The sequence below is a fragment of the Leptodactylus fuscus genome, chromosome 5 (assembly GCF_031893055.1).
Source record: "Leptodactylus fuscus isolate aLepFus1 chromosome 5, aLepFus1.hap2, whole genome shotgun sequence".
NCBI classification, from domain to species: domain Eukaryota; kingdom Metazoa; phylum Chordata; class Amphibia; order Anura; family Leptodactylidae; genus Leptodactylus; species Leptodactylus fuscus.
In genome coordinates this window covers 114,559,375-114,580,500 of record NC_134269.1, presented here as the reverse complement: position 1 = coordinate 114,580,500, position 21,126 = coordinate 114,559,375, and positions in this window count along the sequence as shown.

Genomic DNA, 21,126 nt, shown 5'->3' with positions numbered 1-21,126 from the left:
AAAACTTGGCTGTTTAGAGGCTCCCTCCACCATTAATTGGTCCAAACTGGGCTGGTTAGAGGCTCCCTCCACCATTAATTGGTCCAAACTGGGCTGGTTAGAGGCTCCCTCCACCATTAATTGGTCCAAACTGGGCTGGTTAGAGGCTCCCTCCACCATTAATTGGTCCAAACTGGGCTGTTTAGAGGCTCCCTCCACCATTAATTGGTCCAAACTGGGCTGGTTAGAGGCTCCCTCCACCATGAATTTGCCCAAACTGGGCTGTTTAGAGGCTCCCTCCACCATGAATTGGTCCAAACTGGGCTGGTTAGAGGCTCCCTCCACCATGAATTTCCCAAAACTTGGCTGTTTAGAGGCTCCCTCCACCATTAATTGGTCCAAACTGGGCTGGTTAGAGGCTCCCTCCACCATGAATTGGTCCAAACTGGGGTTTTTAGAGGCTCCCTCCACCATGAATTGGTCCAAACTGGGGTTTTTAGAGTCTCCCTCCACCATGAATTGGTCCAAACTGGGGTTTTTAGAGTCTCCCTCCACCATGAATTGGTCCAAACTGGGGTTTTTAGAGGCTCCCTCCACCATGAATTTGCCCAAACTCTGCTGGTTAGAGGCTCAATCCACCCTGATTTTCAAAACAAATGTTGGTGCCAACCTCAACTTACTACAAGGGCCAAATTCACTGCTGGTGACAAGCTCTCCTCACTGCAAGTGCCAAATACACATGTTTCAAGGTGTTTTCCTACTGTCAGAGAGGTGGTATTGAGTGTGTAAAGTGTGTAGTTGTTAGGCTGTGATGTTGGGGTAATAGAGGGTCTTTGGTGTGTTAGATGCCCCCAGACATGCTTCCCCTGCTGTCCCAGTGTCATTCCAGAGGTGTTGGCATCATTTCCTGGGGTGTCATAGTGGACTTGGTGACCCTCCAGACACGGATTTGGGTTTCCCCCTTAACGAGTATCTGTTCCCCATAGACTATAATGGGGTTCGAAACCCGTTCGAACACACGAACATTGAGCGGCTGTTCGAATCGAATTTCGAACCTCGAACATTTTAGTGTTCGCTCATCTCTATTCATGAATTTCCCCCATTGTGTCATCTGACTGAAAATTTGAAATCAGGTACAGTACCATAGTAAACAATATAAACTATGGAAATGGAAAAATGTGAGCAAATAAACATTTGTAGTGCTAAGTGTATTTCTACATTTTCACTGTATATTTTCTGGGTGTATCAGAGTGGTTAAAGCGTAACTAAACTTTTGGACAACTTTTTATGTTCTGGTAGTATTTGTGTAATAAATAAATTTTGTAATATACTTTATTCACAAAGATAATATCTTCTTACATATGACATCAAAAGCAAGTTAATACATTATATATTGTCCGAAGTATAACTGTTTGAAGTGACCCTCCCCATCTAGATATTACCAAGCCCCGTACTCCCATACACAATAACATTCAATGAGAGGCAGGAACAGCTCTCAATACATAAGCAATAGGAAGAGAGAAAAATACAGGATTTCAAAGAAAAGATCCAACATTTGTTAATAAAGTATATAAAAAAATGTATTAACACAAATACTGCCAGAGAATAAAAAATTGTCTGAAAGTTTAGTTATGGATTAAATAAAACTGGTTACCTGTCCATTTATTACAATACAATATAGATAGGTGAACCTCCTTGTAATGCCTTGTTCTCCATGAAAATTCAGGCCTCAGTTTCTTTTTTAATTCAACAAGTTTTATTAAGTTTTATAAGGGTACAAAAAAGCACGCAAAGGCAAATAAACGAGTGAAGCAAGTATCGTAGTAATGACCAAAGTAGCAATATAATGTGCAAAAACAGTATTAGGGTGAATTCACACTGAGTAAACGCTAGCTTATTCTGAACGTAAAACACGTTCAGAATAAGCGGCGTCTAAAGCAGCTCCATTCATTTCTATGGGAGCGGGGATACGAGCGCTCCCCATAGAAATGAATGGGCTGCTTCTTTCACTCCGTGCAGTCCCATTGAAGTGAATGGGGAGTGCCGGCGTGTACGCTCCGGCATGAGCAGAGCTTGCCGTATACGCCGGCACTCCCCATTCACTTCAATGGGACTGCACGGAGTGAAAGAAGCAGCCCATTCATTTCTATGGGGAGCGCTCGTATCCCCGCTCCCATAGAAATGAATGGAGCTGCTTTAGACGCCGCTTATTCTGAACGTGTTTTACGTTCAGAATAAGCTAGCGTTTACTCAGTGTGAATGCACCCTTATAAGTAAGTAGCTACTTTGGGACATAAGATCAGAAAAGAAAAAAGGTGTGGGGAGGATACAACAGAAGCAATGAGATATTACAGTAACTTTGCAGTAACATGTGAGCCCGACAAGAATAGCAATGCATGGAGTACAGAGAATTAAACCGGGATTTTGTGTATTGGTGCCAGTGGAACCACCTCAGGATTAATCCTGGAAAGACCAAGGACTTTTACAGGTGGAGATATGCTCCAAAACCAGTGGACATCCAGGGGAAGGACATTGAGATAGTCAAGACCTTTAAGTACCTGGGTGTACTCCTCAATAATAAACTGGACTGGGTAGATCACATGGATGTGCTGCACAGAAAGGGTCACAGCAGGCTGTACCTGCTAAGGACTGGTTCACATCTGCGTTTGGCATTCCGTTCAGGGAGTCCGCTTGGGGAAACCTATACGCATTAAAAAGCAGTTAGCAAAGAAACCACACGGACCCCATAGACTATAATGGGTTTCTTGTGGTTTCTACATGAATCGTACGGAGAGAAAAGTACTGCAAACTGCACTTTTCTCTCCGTATGTTTCATGTGGAAACCAAGCGAAAACCACACTGACCCATTATAGTCTATGGGGTCTGTGTGGTTTCTTAGCTAACCACTTTTTATCCGTATAGGTTTGCGTTATCGAAGATCCTTTCTCCCAACCACAGTTAGGCTGTACAACCAACACCGGACTAAGCGTAGATCACTCCATACAGAGAACTGAAAGATTCTTAAAGGGGTATTCCCATGTCGCTTGCTCACCAGTCTTCGCTGCTGCAAAGACTTCCTGGTTTTCGACGTCAATTGGTGGGCGGGGTTTCATATGCAAAGCCATACTGTCCAACTACCTCCAGTTTAGTCCCGTCCCCGAATTAGTGTGTAGCTCCGCCCACCACATAGTGTGATCCTATGGGACGACTGAAGGGCCTGTGATGTCATCAAAGGTCCTATAACACTTGGATTTAGCTTGTTCTATATAGAGTTGGCTAAATCCTAGTGGGCTAAGGGACCAGGTCCTTCTATCCACAAGCTTTTAGCCTGCTCTACATAAGAAAGCTAAATCCTAGTGAGCAGATGGACCAGGTCCTTTAGCCCACTAGGATTTAGACTGTTTTATATAAGAAAGCAGCACTCATTTTCCCCCTCCATTATCTGAGAGCAGGAAGCTAGGTCACATGTGTGGTGTAGAAACAGGAACAGCTAGAGACACAGGCTCGCTCCCATGCACTTAGCCCCCCCTCCCTCCCCCCTGAGAGTAGGCAGCTAAGTCACTTGACATTTGAGCAGATAATCCCAAGGGCCATAGAAATGCAGTGTCAACAATGAAGTGAATAAATTAAGATAGTGGACAAACAAAGCAGCTTTGCTGAAGTAGTGTATTTAGGAAAAGTCTTACATCCACATTAACAATCAGTATAGATAGGATCCTTGTTATGGGACAATCCCTTTAAGGTGTGATATCCCTTCTACTATCTTCTTTAACATTATCTTTTTATCTATACCTACTGTCACTGTAATGCCTCTACTGTAGAGTTTTTGTATTTGTTTTTTTGTTTTATTATTGTATTATCTATGCTGCTGTAACACACTGATTTTCCCCATTTTGGGACTATTAAAGGATTATCTTATCTTATCTTATCTTATGATCTCAATCACCCTTTCTCCTTCTCAGTATATGCTAGCACTTCGCCCTAGTGAGTCAAGGTTATGTGCAACTCTTCATGTCAGAATAGAGTAGGCATAAGGGAGAGAAATGCAAAACACGGCTCATATAAGGGTGTAAGCAATAGCTTCAAATATAGGCAAGAAGCCAGACAGACTGAACAGACAGACAAATAGACAATCAGGGATGTGAAAAGAAAAGTGAAGTGTGAAAGTGGGACAGAAAAGAGAGGGGAAAGGAGGGAGAGAGAAAAATTAGCTGTGCTACGACAATAAAAGGGGGGATGAGGAAAGAGGGTGAATCGGATAGTATCCACCCATTTTGACCCATTGTTCAGGTTGAGATAAGGCGGAGTTACTCCGTCCATGTCTCCAGGAATCTCAGATATGTCCTCCCGGACTAGCTCATTAATTCCTCAAATCTCACTATTTCATGGACCTGGGCTTCCCATTCACTTTTGGAAGGTGGAGAGTTTTGAAGCCAATGTAATGATATAAATGATTTCATGGCTTCCATCAGATGCATTATCAGAGGATCATGCCTTGGGTGGTAATACTGCAAAGGCATGGCTAAGAAAATCATGGCCGACGTTAATGTAATATCAGGGAAGGACACTTGTCAGATGTGGTCTTGAACGTGTTTCTAGAAGTCTGATAAAACCGGACAGGTTCACCAATGATATATGTATGATCCAATGTCCAAGTAAAAACACCAACAGATGCCCGTTGAAAGCTTTTTGTGGAATAGCCATTCTGGAGTTCTGTACCATTTGGCTATTAGTTTGTAATGGTTCTCCTGCAAGCGTATACCCAGTGGCGTAATTAGGAATGGCGGGGCCCCGTGGCGAACTTTTTTTTTTTTTTTTAATTCAAAAAGATTTTTATTAAAGTTTTTCAAACGAGTACATAACAAACAAATAGATCAAAGACGGCGATGACTCACCGTATTAATATGGCTCAGCGATGTACATTACAAGGAGAAGAGCAATATATTGTATAAACATATTATAACGAGCAAATGAAGAGTACTCCGAGGAGCGGGTGTATAGAAAAATAATGATAAGGGGTGAAATCAGAGTACTATGTAATAGATATGAGAGAATGTACCAGATCATTACTAGATCAATGTATCTGTAAAAGAAACTACACCTGTGGAGAGGGGGGGGGAAGCAGGAATTGATGAATGAGAAAAAAAGGGGGGGGGGGAGGGAGAAAAGTAGCCGTCGGCGCGGACCCCATTAGAACTCAGTAGAATAGACGAAAGAAGAAAGAAACTTGGGGGGGGGGGGAGGAGGGGAGGGAATAATGTGAAGCAAGAATAGAAGTTGTAGGGGGGGGGGTAGAGAGGCAAGAGGGAAGAGAGAAACGCTCCAGGGAAGAGTAGAGCCTCAATAGAGGAGGGTCGGAGAATCCCTTGTAGGCGAGGGAGCAAGCACTTGGCTGGGGGGGGGGGGGAGTTGAAAGTGGTGATATATTCAGGCCGGACGGTCAAGCCATGGCGACCAGACTTGGAGAAATTTATCGTGGGACCTGTTAGTCCAGCTAAGCAGCTCTTCAAATCTGGCAATTAGGTTCACTTTCTGTATCCAGTGCAGAGAGGATGGGGGGACGGTTTGAAGCCAATGAAGAGGGATAAGTGTCTTAGCCGCTGCCAGTAGGTGTGATATGAGAAAATGCTTCGAAGGATGATAATCCTTCGTCGAGGCAGACATGAAGATCATGGGAGGGGTGATCTCGAGCTGAGGGTAGCCAATAGACCTTATCATGTCCCTGACATCGTTCCAATATTGTCTGATGAGAGGGCACTCCCACCATATGTGCAAGTAGGTACCTTCTGCTTGTAAACACCTCCAGCATACGTTCGTAGGAGTTAAACCTTTCTTCTGCAACCAGGACTGGGTGCGATACCACCGTGTGAGGAGCTTGTAATGACTTTCTTGTAAACGTATGCATCTCGACGGGCCATGTGAATGCTGCAATACTGAGTCGACCGCATGATCTGGAAGGACAATTCCTAACTAGAGATGAGCGAACACTAAAATGTTCGAGGTTCGAAATTCGATTCGAACAGCCGCTCAATGTTCGTGTGTTCGAACGGGTTTCGAACCCCATTATAGTCTATGGGGAACAGATACTCGTTAAGGGGGAAACCCAAATCCGTGTCTGGAGGGTCACCAAGTCCACTATGACACCCCAGGAAATGATGCCAACACCTCTGGAATGACACTGGGACAGCAGGGGAAGCATGTCTGGGGGCATCTAACACACCAAAGACCCTCTATTACCCCAACATCACAGCCTAACAACTACACACTTTACACACTCAATACCACCTCTCTGACAGTAGGAAAACACCTTGAAACATGTGTATTTGGCACTTGCAGTGAGGAGAGCTTGTCACCAGCAGTGAATTTGGCCCTTGTAGTAAGTTGAGGTTGGCACCAACATTTGTTTTGAAAATCAGGGTGGATTGAGCCTCTAACCAGCAGAGTTTGGGCAAATTCATGGTGGAGGGAGCCTCTAAACACCCCAGTTTGGGCAAATTCATGGTGGAGGGAGCCTCTAAAAACCCCAGTTTGGACCAATTCATGGTGGAGGGAGCCTCTAACCAGCCCAGTTTGGGCAAATTCATGGTGGAGGGAGCCTCTAAAAAACCCAGTTTGGACCAATTCATGGTGGAGGGAGCCTCTAACCAGCCCAGTTTGGGCAAATTCATGGTGGAGGGAGCCTCTAACCAGCCCAGTTTGGACCAATTAATGGTGGAGGGAGCCTCTAACCAGCCCAGTTTGGACCAATTAATGGTGGAGGGAGCCTCTAACCAGCCCAGTTTGGACCAATTAATGGTGGAGGGAGCCTCTAACCACCCCAGTTTGGACCAATTAATGGTGGAGGGAGCCTCTAACCAGCCCAGTTTGGACCAATTCATGGTGGAGGGAGCCTCTAAAAAACCCAGTTTGGACCAATTCATGGTGGAGGGAGCCTCTAAACAGCCCAGTTTGGGCAAATTCATGGTGGAGGGAGCCTCTAAACAGCCCAGTTTGGGCAAATTCATGGTGGAGGGAGCCTCTAACCAGCCCAGTTTGGACCAATTAATGGTGGAGGGAGCCTCTAAACAGCCAAGTTTTGGGAAATTCATGGTGGAGGGAGCCTCTAACCAGCCCAGTTTGGACCAATTCATGGTGGAGGGAGCCTCTAAACAGCCAAGTTTGGACCAATTCATGGTGGAGGGAGCCTCTAAAAACCCCAGTTTGGACCAATTCATGGTGGAGGGAGCCTCTAACCAGCCCAGTTTGGGCAAATTCATGGTGGAGGGAGCCTCTAAACAGCCCAGTTTGGGCAAATTCATGGTGGAGGGAGCCTCTAACCAGCCCAGTTTGGACCAATTAATGGTGGAGGGAGCCTCTAACCAGCCCAGCTTGGACCAATTAATGGTGGAGGGAGCCTCTAACCAGCCCAGTTTGGACCAATTAATGGTGGAGGGAGCCTCTAACCACCCCAGTTTGGACCAATTAATGGTGGAGGGAGCCTCTAACCAGCCCAGTTTGGACCAATTCATGGTGGAGGGAGCCTCTAAAAAACCCAGTTTGGACCAATTCATGGTGGAGGGAGCCTCTAAACAGCCCAGTTTGGGCAAATTCATGGTGGAGGGAGCCTCTAAACAGCCCAGTTTGGGCAAATTCATGGTGGAGGGAGCCTCTAACCAGCCCAGTTTGGACCAATTAATGGTGGAGGGAGCCTCTAAACAGCCAAGTTTTGGGAAATTCATGGTGGAGGGAGCCTCTAACCAGCCCAGTTTGGACCAATTCATGGTGGAGGGAGCCTCTAAACAGCCCAGTTTGGGCAAATTCATGGTGGAGGGAGCCTCTAACCAGCCCAGTTTGGACCAATTAATGGTGGAGGGAGCCTCTAACCACCCCAGTTTGGACCAATTCATGGTGGAGGGAGCCTCTAAAAAACCCAGTTTGGACCAATTCATGGTGGAGGGAGCCTCTAAACAGCCCAGTTTGGGCAAATTCATGGTGGAGGGAGCCTCTAAACAGCCCAGTTTGGACCAATTAATGGTGGAGGGAGCCTCTAACCAGCCCAGTTTGGACCAATTAATGGTGGAGGGAGCCTCTAAACAGCCAAGTTTTGGGAAATTCATGGTGGAGGGAGCCTCTAACCAGCCCAGTTTGGACCAATTCATGGTGGAGGGAGCCTCTAAACAGCCAAGTTTTGGGAAATTCATGGTGGAGGGAGCCTCTAACCAGCCCAGTTTGGACCAATTCATGGTGGAGGGAGCCTCTAAAAAACCCAGTTTGGACCAATTCATGGTGGAGGGAGCCTCTAAACAGCCCAGTTTGGGCAAATTCATGGTGGAGGGAGCCTCTAACCAGCCCAGTTTGGACCAATTAATGGTGGAGGGAGCCTCTAAACAGCCAAGTTTTGGGAAATTCATGGTGGAGGGAGCCTCTAACCAGCCCAGTTTGGACCAATTCATGGTGGAGGGAGCCTCTAAACAGCCCAGTTTGGGCAAATTCATGGTGGAGGGAGCCTCTAAAAAACCCAGTTTGGACCAATTCATGGTGGAGGGAGCCTCTAACCAGCCCAGTTTGGACCAATTAATGGTGGAGGGAGCCTCTAAACAGCCAAGTTTTGGGAAATTCATGGTGGAGGGAGCCTCTAACCAGCCCAGTTTGGACCAATTCATGGTGGAGGGAGCCTCTAAACAGCCCAGTTTGGGCAAATTCATGGTGGAGGGAGCCTCTAAAAAACCCAGTTTGGACCAATTCATGGTGGAGGGAGCCTCTAACCAGCCCAGTTTGGACCAATTAATGGTGGAGTGAGCCTCTAACCAGCCCAGTTTGGACCAATTAATGGTGGAGGGAGCCTCTAACCACCCCAGTTTGGACCAATTAATGGTGGAGGGAGCCTCTAACCAGCCCAGTTTGGACCAATTCATGGTGGAGGGAGCCTCTAAAAAACCCAGTTTGGACCAATTCATGGTGGAGGGAGCCTCTAAACAGCCCAGTTTGGGCAAATTCATGGTGGAGGGAGCCTCTAAACAGCCCAGTTTGGACCAATTAATGGTGGAGGGAGCCTCTAACCAGCCCAGTTTGGACCAATTAATGGTGGAGGGAGCCTCTAAACAGCCAAGTTTTGGGAAATTCATGGTGGAGGGAGCCTCTAACCAGCCCAGTTTGGACCAATTCATGGTGGAGGGAGCCTCTAAACAGCCAAGTTTTGGGAAATTCATGGTGGAGGGAGCCTCTAACCAGCCCAGTTTGGACCAATTCATGGTGGAGGGAGCCTCTAAACAGCCCAGTTTGGACCAATTCATGGTGGAGGGAGCCTCTAACCAGCAGAGTTGGTGGAAATCAGGGTGGAGGGAGCCTCTAACCAGCAGAGTTGGGGGAAATCAGGGTGGAGGGAGCCTAGTATTAGCAGAATTGTGCAACGCTTATGGTGGATGAGTATGAGGATGCGGAGGAATTGGAGAGGTTGAGTACAGACATGGAGTTTCATGTTGGGGTGCTTTACACAGGTGGGCACAAAAATGACGGCTCTACCCAGTGGTGGTTCATTTTTATCAAAGTGAGCCGGTCGGCACTCTCAGCTGACAGACGGGTGCGCTTGTCAGTGATGATGCCACCGGCTGCACTGAACACCCTCTCAGATAGGACGCTGGCGGCAGGACAGGACAGCACCTCCAAGGCATATAGGGCAAGTTCAAGCCACAGGTCCAACTTCGACACCCAATACGTGTAGGGCGCAGAGGGGTCGGAGAGGACAGGGCTGTGGTCGGAAAGGTATTCCCGCAACATGCGCCTATACTTCTCACGCCTGGTGACACTAGGACCCTCCGTGGCGGCACTTTGGCGAGGGGGTGCCATCAAGGTGTCCCAGACCTTAGACAGTGTGCCCCTCGTTTGTGTGGACCGGTGAGAACTTGGTTGCCTACTGGAGGAATTGCCCTCCCTGCCGCCAACGTCACATGCTGGAAACATCTCCATCATATTCTGCACCAATTGCCTGTGGCAAGCATTGATGCGATTGGCCCTCCCCTCTACCGGAATAAAAGACGAGATGTTGTTTTTATACCGGGGGTCAAGGATAGCAAAGATCCAGTACTGGTTGTCCTCCATGATTTTGACAATACGCTTGTCGGTTGTAAAGCACCCCAACATGAACTCAGCCATGTCTGCCACAGTGTTAGTTGGCATGACTCCTCTGGCCCCACCGGAAAGTTCAATCTCCATTTCCTCCTCATCCTCCATGTCTACCCATCCGCGCTGCAACAATGGGACGATTCGAAGTTGCCCGGAAGCCTCCTGTATCACCATCACATCATCGGACAACTCTTCTTCCTCCTCCTCCTCCTCCTCCTCCTCCATTAAACGCAGTGAAGCGGACAGATGTGTGGACCTACTCTCCAGCTGTGACGGATCGGATGCTATCCCTAACTCCTCTGTGTGATCTGAGTTATCCCTGATGTCAATCAGGGATTCTCTCAGAACACACAAGAGCGGGATTGTAAGGCTCACCATCGCATCCTCAGAGCTCACCCTCCTTGTGGACTCCTCAAAGACCCGTAGGATGTCACAAAGGTCTCTCATCCATGGCCACTCATGGATGTGAAACTGAGGCAGCTGACTTTGTGGCACCCTAGGGTTTTGTAGCTGGTATTCCATCAAAGGTCTCTGCTGCTCAACCACTCTATTCAACATCTGAAACGTTGAGTTCCAGCGTGTGGGGACGTCGCACAAAAGCTGGTGTTGTGGCACATGCAGGCGTTGCTGGAGAGATTTTAAGCTAGCAGCGGCTACTGTCGACTTGCGAAAGTGGGCGCACATGCGCCGCACTTTCACCAGTAGCTCTGGAACATTGGGGTAGCTCTTTAGGAAACGTTGCACCACTAGGTTGAAGACGTGGGCCAGGCATGGAACATGTTGGAGTCCGGCAAGCTCCAGAGCTGCTACCAGGTTCCGGCCGTTATCACAAACGACCATGCCTGGGCCCAGGTGCAGCGGCTCAAACCATATTGCCGTCTCATCGAGGAGGGCATCCCTCACCTCGGAGGCAGTGTGCTGTCTGTCCCCCAAGCTGATCAGCTTCAGCACAGCCTGCTGACGTCTACCAACGCCAGTGCTGCAACGTTTCCAACTCGTAGCTGGGGTCAATCTAACAGCGGAGGAGGAGGCGGTGGCGGAGGAGGAGGCGGTGGCGGAGGAGGAGGCGGTAGAGGAGGAGGAGGAGGGGGGTGTTCTTCTCGTGTCCCTGCCAGGAATGTTAGGCGGGGAGACGAGGTACACCGGGCCAGTTTGGGAAGCAGTCCCAGCCTCAACTACATTCACCCAGTGTGCCGTCAGTGAAATGTAGCGTCCCTGTCCGCATGCACTTGTCCACGCGTCGGTGGTCAAGTGGACCTTTGTGCAAAGCGCGGAACTAAGGGCCCGCCTGATGTTGAGTGACACGTGCTGGTGCAAGGCGGGGACGGCACACCGGGAGAAGTAGTGACGGCTAGGGACGGCATAGCGAGGTGCCGCAGTTGCCATCAGGTCCAGGAAGGCGGGAGTTTCAACAAGCCGGAACGCCAACATCTCCTGGGCCAGCAGTTTAGCGATGTTGGCGTTCAAGGCTTGCGCGTGTGGGTGGTTAGCAGTGTATTTCTGCCGCCGCTCCAATGTCTGAGAGATGGTGGGTTGTTGTAAAGAAACGCCTGATGGTGCCTTTGATGGTGCAGGAGAAGGAGATAAGACAGGACCAGGGGAGGATGAGGTAGAAGTCAACAAAGTGGCGGAGGCAGATGAAGTGGTGTCCTGGCTCGTCCTCTGGAGTGCATCGCCAGCACAGTCAGCAGTGGCAGTGGCAGAGGCAGAGGCAGTGGCAGAGGCAGTGGCAGTGGCGTGAACGGCAGGCGGCCTTTGTCCTGCCGTTGCTGCCTGCCACTGATTCCAGTGCTTGGATTCCAAATGACGGCGCATTGAAGTGGTGGACAGGTTGCTCTTCTCAGAGCCCCTAATCAATTTCGAGAGGCAAATTGTGCAGACAACACTATATCTGTCCTCGGCGCATTCCTTGAAAAAACTCCACACCTTCGAGAAACGTGCCCTCGAGGTGGGAGTTTTTCGGGGCTGGGTACGAACTGGAACATCTTGGGAGATTCCGGGTGTGGCCTGGCTTCGCCTAAGCTGCTGACCTCTGCCTCTGCCTCTAGCTACCCTTTTTGGTGCTGCACCTGCCTCAACATCCACACTACTTTCCCCGCTTGACATCCCCCCTGTCCAGGTCGGGTCAGTGTCCTCATCATCCACCACTTCCTCTTCCAACTCCTGTCTCATCTCCTCCTCCCGCACAATGCGCCGGTCAACTGGATGCCCTGACGGCAACTGCGTCACATCATCGTCGATGAGGGTGGGTTGCTGGTCATCCACCACCAAATCGAACGGAGATGGAGGAGACTCTAGTGTTTGAGCATCTGGACACAGATGCTCCTCTGTTAGGTTCGTGGAATCGTGACGTGGAGAGGCAGGTTGAGGGACAATGAAAGGAGCGGAGAACAGCTCTGGGGAGCAGGGACAGTTTGGGTTATTGTTCTGTAAAGCTTCGGAATTTTGGGAGGAAGGAAGACAAGACTGTTGGGTAATAGGAGGAGAGGAGGCAGAGTCTGACTGGCTGCTGGACAATGTGCTGTAAGCGTTCTCTGACAGCCATTGCAAGACCTGTTCCTGGTTCTCGGGCCTACTAAGGTTTGTACCCTGCAGTTTAGTTAATGTGGCAAGCAACCCTGGCACTGTGGAGTGGCGCAATGCTTGCTGCCCCACAGGAGTAGGCACGGGACGCCCTGTGGCTTCACTGCTACCTTGCTCCCCAGAACCATTCCCCCGACCTCGCCCACGGCCTCGTCCACGTCCCTTTCCGGGAGCCTTGCGCATTTTGAATTCCTAGTTAGAAATTGGCACTGTATACCAGTAGTAAAAATTGTGGGTGCACGTAACCCCAATATATTCTTTGAATTCCCAGTCAGAAACTGGCACTATATGGCAGTAGCAAGAAATGAGGGTATTTGTATTCCCAATATACTCTTTGAATTCCCAGTCAGACAATGGCACTGTATACCAGTAGTAAAAATTGTGGGTGCACGTAACCCCAATATATTCTTTGAATTCCCAGTCAGAAACTGGCACTATATGGCAGTAGCAAGAAATGAGGGTATTTATAACCCCAATATATTCTTTGAATTCCCAGTCAGACAATGGCACTGTATACCAGTAGTAAAAATTGTGGGTGCACGTAACCCCAATATATTCTTTGAATTCCCAGTCAGAAACTGGCACTATATGGCAGTAGCAAGAAATGAGGGTATTTGTATTCCCAATATACTCTTTGAATTCCCAGTCAGACAATGGCACTGTATACCAGTAGTAAAAATTGTGGGTGCACGTAACCCCAATATATTCTTTGAATTCCCAGTCAGAAACTGGCACTATATGGCAGTAGCAAGAAATGAGGGTATTTATAACCCCAATATATTCTTTGAATTCCCAGTCAGACAATGGCACTGTATACCAGTAGTAAAAATTGTGGGTGCACGTAACCCCAATATATTCTTTGAATTCCCAGTCAGAAACTGGCACTATATGGCAGTAGCAAGAAATGAGGGTATTTGTATTCCCAATATACTCTTTGAATTCCCAGTCAGACAATGGCACTGTATACCAGTAGTAAAAATTGTGGGTGCACGTAACCCCAATATATTCTTTGAATTACCAGTCAGAAACTGGCACTATATGGCAGTAGCAAGAAATGAGGGTATTTATAACCCCAATATATTCTTTGAATTCCCAGTCAGACAATGGCACTGTATACCAGTAGTAAAAATTGTGGGTGCACGTAACCCCAATATATTCTTTGAATTCCCAGTCAGAAACTGGCACTATATGGCAGTAGCAAGAAATGAGGGTATTTGTATTTCCCAATATACTCTTTGAATTCCCAGTCAGACAATGGCACTGTATACCAGTAGTAAAAATTGTGGGTGCACGTAACCCCAATATATTCTTTGAATTACCAGTCAGAAACTGGCACTATATGGCAGTAGCAAGAAATGAGGGTATTTATAACCCCAATATATTCTTTGAATTCCCAGTCAGACAATGGCACTGTATACCAGTAGTAAAAATTGTGGGTGCACGTAACCCCAATATATTCTTTGAATTACCAGTCAGAAACTGGCACTATATGGCAGTAGCAAGAAATGAGGGTATTTATAACCCCAATATATTCTTTGAATTCCCAGTCAGACAATGGCACTGTATACCAGTAGTAAAAATTGTGGGTGCACGTAACCCCAATATATTCTTTGAATTCCCAGTCAGAAACTGGCACTATATGGCAGTAGCAAGAAATGAGGGTATTTGTATTCCCAATATACTCTTTGAATTCCCAGTCAGACAATGGCACTGTATACCAGTAGTAAAAATTGTGGGTGCACGTAACCCCAATATATTCTTTGAATTACCAGTCAGAAACTGGCACTATATGGCAGTAGCAAGAAATGAGGGTATTTATAACCCCAATATATTCTTTGAATTCCCAGTCAGACAATGGCACTGTATACCAGTAGTAAAAATTGTGGGTGCACGTAACCCCAATATATTCTTTGAATTCCCAGTCAGAAACTGGCACTATATGGCAGTAGCAAGAAATGAGGGTATTTGTATTCCCAATATACTCTTTGAATTCCCAGTCAGACAATGGCACTGTATACCAGTAGTAAAAATTGTGGGTGCACGTAACCCCAATATATTCTTTGAATTACCAGTCAGAAACTGGCACTATATGGCAGTAGCAAGAAATGAGGGTATTTATAACCCCAATATATTCTTTGAATTCCCAGTCAGACAATGGCACTGTATACCAGTAGTAAAAATTGTGGGTGCACGTAACCCCAATATATTCTTTGAATTCCCAGTCAGAAACTGGCACTATATGGCAGTAGCAAGAAATGAGGGTATTTGTATTCCCAATATACTCTTTGAATTCCCAGTCAGACAATGGCACTGTATACCAGTAGTAAAAATTGTGGGTGCACGTAACCCCAATATATTCTTTGAATTACCAGTCAGAAACTGGCACTATATGGCAGTAGCAAGAAATGAGGGTATTTATAACCCCAATATATTCTTTGAATTCCCAGTCAGACAATGGCACTGTATACCAGTAGTAAAAATTGTGGGTGCACGTAACCCCAATATATTCTTTGAATTCCCAGTCAGAAACTGGCACTATATGGCAGTAGCAAGAAATGAGGGTATTTGTATTCCCAATATACTCTTTGAATTCCCAGTCAGACAATGGCACTGTATACCAGTAGTAAAAATTGTGGGTGCACGTAACCCCAATATATTCTTTGAATTACCAGTCAGAAACTGGCACTATATGGCAGTAGCAAGAAATGAGGGTATTTATAACCCCAATATATTCTTTGAATTCCCAGTCAGACAATGGCACTGTATACCAGTAGTAAAAATTGTGGGTGCACGTAACCCCAATATATTCTTTGAATTCCCAGTCAGACACTGGCACTATATGGCAGTAGCAAGAAATGAGGGTATTTGTATTCCCAATATATTCTTTGAATTCCCAGTCAGACAATGGCACTGTATACCAGTAGTAAAAATTGTGGGTGCACGTAACCCCAATATATTCTTTGAATTCCCAGTCAGACACTGGCACTATATGGCAGTAGCAAGAAATGAGGGTATTTGTATTCCCAATATATTCTTTGAATTCCCAGTCAGACAATGGCACTTTATACCAGTAGTAAAAATTGTGGGTGTATATAGCCCCAATTCTATTGCTAGGGGACTTGCAGGGTATTTCTGGGGTGAAGGTGGGGGGGCACACCGTTGGAACGGGTATCGGGGTATATATCGGGTATACGGGAATACACTGACAGTGTATTCCATTCAGGATCCTGGGAAAGCTGGGTTGCGGCGATTGAGCCCGTCAGTGCCACGTTACACTGACAAGCTTCTCCCTGGAATTTAGCTCTTATAAGAGCTGTTGGTTGTCTTCTCCTTCCTATCCTAGCCTGTCCCTGCCTACCCAGAATCTAAGCCCTAGCTAGCTGGACGGAAACCTCCGTCCTCGGTGAATTGCAAGCTCAGAATGACGCGAAGCTGGGCGTTGCTGTTCTTTTAAATTAGAGGTCACATGTTTTCGGCAGCCAATGGGTTTTGCCTACTTTTTTCAACGTCACCGGTGTCGTAGTTCCTGTCCCACCTACCCTGCGCTGTTATTGGAGCAAAAAAGGCGCCAGGGAAGGTGGGAGGGGAATCGAGTAATGGCGCACTTTACCACGCGGTGTTCGATTCGATTCGAACATGCCGAACAGCCTAATATCCGATCGAACATGAGTTCGATAGAACACTGTTCGCTCATCTCTATTCCTAACTCCTCTTCCCAGGCAGTGATAAAGTTCGGTTTGTTAAACTGGATTGGGTCGATATATCTTTGTAGGAGGCGAGAAGGGCAATCTTGGAGGCCATCAATTTTTCGAATTCCGTGAGCTTGGTCCGCAGTGTGAAGTTACGCGAAAGCAGATTCAAGGAGGCTTTCAGATGTTGTAAATGTAGGAAAGAAGTGGAAAGGTTCGGAACCAAAGCCAATATCTCAGGTAATGGGAGGAGACCATCTGCGGTCATTATATCTGCCAAGGTGACTGAACCTAGTTTGGTCCACAAGTCTCTGTAAGGCGCGCCATCTAGGCCCAGAAGATCCGGGATGACTTGCAGGGGGAGCAGAGGGGATGGGGTTGGAGCAAGGTCAGCTCCCATTTCAGACCAGAGTAGTATCGGTGCCTTTAGAAGAGGATCAGAAAGAAGGGATTTAGCAGCCGTAGAGGCGGGACACCATAGAGCAGGCAAGGGAGGAGTGGAGTGTGGCGGTGAGAGCAGGCGAAGTGGCATTGGGGATCGAATGGGAGAGGTAAGTTCCAGCCACCAGGCTAGCTGGTTTGCTTTATAGTATTTGCGGATATCCGTTAGGCCGATGCCGCCACTGCCTTTTCTCTCCGTCAAAGTTTTCCAGGAGATCCTCGGGGTCCTGTTCCTCCAGATAAACCTGATGAAAATACTCTGTAAGGAGGTGAAGAAGGAGGATTGTAAGAAAATTGGGAGCATCATAATCTTGTATAATATCTTCGGGAGGATGTACGTCTGTATGAGACTTTTTCGTCCGAACCAGGAAAGGGAGAGCAGTGTGTAAGAGGCAAGGGATTTAGAGATTTCATCAAGGAGTGGGGGAAAATTGCAGGAGTAGAGATCAGAAATGCGGGGTGTGAGATAGACACCTAAGTATTTCAGACGAGAACTCGTCCAGGAGAAGGGGGTGGACGATTTAAGTCGCGCAGCCCTCGATGAAGAGAGAGAGACATTTAAGACCTCCGACTTTGAAAGATTGGCTTTATATCTGGAGACCGATCCAAACTCTGAAAGTACTTCAACCAGAGCAGGGAGGCCCTCTTCGGGGTTTGTGACAACAAACAGAACATCATCGGCATAAGCCGTGGAATGTAAAGTGAGATCACCAACTTTCATGCCTCGGACTCGATTATCTTGACGGACTCTCTGAAGTAGCGTTTCCAACACCAAGATAAAGAGCGTCGGGGAAAGTGGGCATCCCTGCCTGGTCCCGTTCGTAATAGTGAAGCTGGGGGAGAGAGTGCCATTTATGCGCAACTTGGCCGTGGGTGTCTGGTAAAGGGAAAAAATAGCGTCAACGAAGGAGGGGGGGGGAAACCAAATTTAAGAAGAACATTCCTCATGAAGAGCCAATCGACTCTGTCGAATGCTTTTTCAGCATCGACGCCTAAAAGGACTAAGGAGGTCGATGAGGAGTGAGCTAAATGGATCAAGGGCAAAAGCTTGGCAGTGTTATGTTTTCCTTCTCTGCCATAGACAAAGCCGGATTGTTCCCCATTGACCAGATCTGGTATATAGGGCTGAAGGCGCCTAGAAAGTATCTTTGCCCAAACCTTCACATCTACGTTGAGCAAGGAAATGGGGCGATAGCTGCCGCATGAGGACAAGTCCTTCCCTTCCTTGGGGATAAGGGTAACATGGGCCTCCTGCGATTGAGGGGGTAAGGAGTGGCCAGTCAGAAGCGCGTTACATAGTAAGGAGAGTTGCGGGGAGAGGATATTTTGGAATTTCTTGTAGTAAAAGAGTGGAGGCCATCTGGGCCCGGGCTCTTACCCGTCGGGAAGCTGTTCAGGGTATCATTGACCTCTTGTAATGAGATGGGCTCCAAAAGAGAAGAAGAGGCCGAGTGAGAAAGCTTGGGGAGGGAGAGGGAGTCGAGAAATTGGGTCATTAGGGCATGTCTCTGAGTTGAGGTGAGTTGGCCTTCTTCAGATTGAAGGTTATATAGGGATGCGTAGAAGTCCACAAAGGCTGTCGCAATGTCTGGGGTGCGTGTGACCGTTTTCCCCGTCGAGTCTTTGATGCTGGAAATGTAGGACTTGTTTTTTTCTTTTTTGATAAGATTAGACATTAGGCGTCCGCCTTTATCCCCATGCGCATAAAGGAGCTTCCTGTAATGGAGATGGTGCTTAGCCGCTCTGAAGTTGAGAGCGTCACGGAGTTTATTCCGAAGAGAGTCAATTTCGGCTTGGAGGATCAAGGCCTGTGATTTTTTCCTGCGTTGCTCTATGTCCGCAATACGTTTCAAGAGATCATCTATTTCTTTCTGCCTGACTTTCTTAGTCTTCGAAGCAAGGGTAATCAAGATGTCTCTAATATAAGCCTTATGGGCTTCCCAAACAGAGGCTGGGCGGACATCAGGTGTAGAGTTTAGGCGGAAATATTCTTCCAAGTGCGTTGTAAGGAAGGAGAGATTCTCTTCAGAATCCAAGAGGGACTCATTTAGTCTCCAAGTGCATTGAGGACGAGGAAGGTGGTCAAGTCGAAGGGTAAGGGTCACTGGGGCATGGTCTGCAACTGTGATGGAGCCAATGCAGGAGGAAAGAAGGTGATCCAGGAGAGGACGGGTGACAAAAAGATAATCAAGACGGTGGAAGGAGTTGGCAGGGGCTGAGAAGAAAGTGAAGTCCTTGTCAGTCGGATGCTGCACTCTCCAAGTGTCAAGGAGGTTCATATCATGTAGGGTGGCCTTAAGCTTCCCGAGAGATCTCTGTGAGAAGATTTGGGAAGACGAAGAAGAATCAAGTAGGGGGTTTAGGGCCACATTTAGGTCAGCACCCATTATGACGGGGCCCTCTGCAAAGAGTTTCAGGGTTTGAAGGGCGTCCAGAATCCATGAGATCTGTCCCTTGTTCGGGGCGTAAAGATTTGCAAGAGTGTATGGCTGACCGGCGATAGTGCCTTTCAAAAAAAGAATCCGACCCTCTGCGTCCGCAAATCGTTCCTGGAAGGTGAAGGGAACGGATTTATGGATCAGGATAGAGACACCTTTAGAGGCAGAGGTAGGGTGAGAATTATGAAAAGCAAGGGGGAAATGTTTCCTAGGGAGGTTCGGGATACGGCCATCCTTAAAGTGAGTTTCCTGCAAAAAGGCGATACCAGTGTTGAGTTTATTTAGTAGGAGGAAAATGTGATGCCTTTTCTCAGGCGAATTAAGGCCATTCACATTAAAAGTAGAGCAGGTTATGCGAGCCATGAGCGTCTCCGGAAAAAGGGATAATGGAAAAAAGGGAGGGGATTAAGTAGGGAGCAGAGGAGGAGTAAAGGTAGAGCCTGGAGTAAGGGGGGGGGGGAGGGGGAAGCAAGAAGGGAGGAGAGGGGGAGGGGATGACAGTAGTGAGCAAGGGGGGGGATAGAAGGGTGAAGATAGGAGAGAGGAGAGGATTGGATGGCGAGCGTGGAAAGAGGAGGGGAGAAGGAGGGAGGGAGAGGCAGAGGAAAAGGGAAAGAGGAGGGAGGGAATACAAAGAAAACAGAAGGGAAGGGAAAGAGGAGGGAGAGAAACTAGGTTGGGGGGGGGGAGGAGGGATGAGAGGGGTTTGAGGTCCGCGCCTCCAAAGGGTGAGGTAGGAAAGAGGGGGGGGGGTTTCAGCAAAAGGGGGTGGAGGTGGTGTAGTTAGGGAGTGGAATAGGTCTGCGTTTCCACTAAAGGATATAGTCAAAAAACCGACAACAACAAGTAGTTTTGAAGCAAGAACGTATGGAGGTGTTGTCAGAGGCGGAGAGGAGTTCTTGATCAAAAACGTGTCCATAACCAACATCTCCAATGAGAAGAGCTATAAGGCAACAGTATCATAACAGAGCGGTAGGCGTATCGAGTACCCTGTAGAGAAGGAAGGAGAGCCAAGGAAGAGAGAGGAGGGGGGGGTGGAAAAGAGAGAGGAGGCAACGTGGGTGGAGGGGCGAAAGAAGGAAGACGAGAGGGTAAACGTAGGAGAAGATAAAGTGAGAAAACGGAGAAAGGGAGGAGGACATACAAGCAATCTACGCATCATCACCTACATAGCATGCGTGTGAGCCACAGCATAGTGGAATACAGGAGTGCCAGGGTCAGCAAATATAGTAGAAAAAAGGGGGGGGGAGGGGTTAGAGAGCAGGGAGAGGGGCGGGGGATTGGGGGGGGGGCAGTGAGGCGGGGAGGGAAAGGAGAGGGTTGGGGTGTAAAGGCGAAAGAGGGGGGGGGGGCAATAGTAGCTGTACTCCTAGTGGTTATGGCATAAGATAATAGGCACTTGTCAAATATGCTACTAGAATTGCAGCAATACACAATAAACCTGAAAAACATATAGTAGGGTCTAGGCATATACGTGGAGGCATGGGCAGTTACTCAAATGGAAGGAAGGGAGGGGGGGGAAGAGTAAGGGGAAGGGTCGTGGGAGGGGGGGGGAGGGGGGGGGATTGTGGTAAAATCACACTACAGTAGGAGGGAAATAGTGACAACAGGTAGGGGATCGTTACAGCACTGAGGATAGGTGGTCGGCAGAGTACATAGCTGAGGAGCGATCCATAACCAGATGCGTATGTATATAGGCCCGGTAAATAATATCCCAGTTCGGGTAAGCGAAATCATAGAGATACCTGTATGTGTGTAGTCATGCTTAGGTGCTGGATCCTCCTCTGCCATCCACCCGTAACAGTAGCGGGAGTGACGTAACAACTGTCTCCAAGCTCGATATCAAGATACAAATGCGGGGGGGGGGGGGGGGAGGGGGAGATGGGAGCATAGGA